This window comes from Triticum dicoccoides, chromosome 6B (assembly GCF_002162155.2).
Source record: "Triticum dicoccoides isolate Atlit2015 ecotype Zavitan chromosome 6B, WEW_v2.0, whole genome shotgun sequence".
NCBI classification, from domain to species: Eukaryota; Viridiplantae; Streptophyta; class Magnoliopsida; order Poales; family Poaceae; genus Triticum; species Triticum dicoccoides.
Window position 1 is genome coordinate 705521753 of NC_041391.1, and position 1683 is coordinate 705523435.

Consider the following 1683-nt stretch of genomic DNA (forward strand, 5'->3'; position numbering starts at 1 on the left):
ATTTTAATAAAACTAGCAAGTCTTTTCGCAAAAGGAGGTATTTTCACCAAGGGACGTGTTGCTTCTACGAAGAGACGACTTTTTCATCGAGGCATGTGTTGTTTCTATGAAGACATGTCTTTTTCCAAGGGGTGTATGTTTTCCCACAGAGACATTCTTTCACCAAACGATATGTCCTTTTACTGAAGGACATGACTGTTCATAGGTCAAACTAATAAGATTTAATGGACTTGATTGAATTTTGATACAATCATATAACCAGTTATTTAGAGTGACGTGACTTAACGCAGATATCGTATTAGGAGTTTGTTTTAGAATAAAAAGTAGGAATTGATTTGGATTGTACATTGAATACCCCAAGCATACTTAATTTACTCTCAACCTTTTCTTATTATGAATAGTGTTTAGAGCATACATTTTTCTCAATTTGTTTCAGGATTCCTGGCGCATAAGTGCTCGGTCAAGAGTACACTTCTTTTATCTAGAGTTATGCGGACACAATCTCAAAGTTGTTCATAGGGGTTGGGTGTAGAGCTAGCACTTAGACCTCCTCCAATACATTGATGATTAGGTGAGGTGCTAAGTGCATTAAAAGTCTTAGCAACTAATGTTCTTAATGCATTGGTGCTTAGCTTTTGCAGTTAAGCTTGCTTTACTTAATTGTTTAGCAACTAAAACTCCTTCGTGCATTGGTTGGTAGGATTTTGCATAGGTCCACGCTTTTAGCATTGTATCCTTCTGGGGTCACCACAATGCTCTCTCTCTCTCTTCTCTATAATTGCTTTGCCACATAAGAGCATCTGCCCCATGCCCGTCTCAAACGCCTGGGATGGGGGGACCGATCACTAACCGGTCACAAAAAATCGACCCACCCAGGCGCCTCAAACCGGCCTTAAACGTCTGGGTGTCCGGCATCCCTCATATCCAGCCCAAATATGGAGCAGGTATGGAGCGTCCGCCATGTCGAAGCTGATAGTCCCGGCCCACCAATCCCACGGCTGCCCCACAAAAAACCCCATCCGGCTCCTCGCTCGGAACCCTAGCTGAGTCACTCCCCTCTCTCGCTCCGTCCTCTCCTTTCCCCTCTATGATTTTGAGCAACGTAGGTGCAATGTCCAGCTCCGGCAGTCACACCGGCTCCGATCTCAACGTTGATGAGGAGCTGGCCCTCCGCATTGCCTTGGAACGGTCCAAGGTGGCCCGCTCCGTATATGTTTAGACTGTCTATTTGACATTCGACTGTTTTTTAATTCGACAACAATCAAAAATACAGATCAATAAAAAATTGACACCTGTATGTCCCCAAAACCCTCCACCGTCTATCTATTTCTAAGAAAACGGGTCAGGTAAACTCTGACCCGCTTGAATGTAATGTACACCCTCAATGGACTTCAACACCAGGAAAGAAAAAGAACAAAAATGCTGCAGAACTGTTGTTTTCTCTTGTTGCTACTGAACGGCGGTAACAGGGGGAATTTCATACTATTTATTTCTGACAAAGAAAAAGAAACAAAAATCATCAGAGTACCGGCGTCTCCCAGGACCCTCCTTTAACTTGCATCACACAACTCGTCTGGGAGGCGCTATGGGAGAGGGGAAATGAAGAGAAGAAAGAGCAGAAAAACATCAAGGAGACGTCATCGGAGAGAGAAAGAGATAGAGATAGATAGATAGATAGATAGA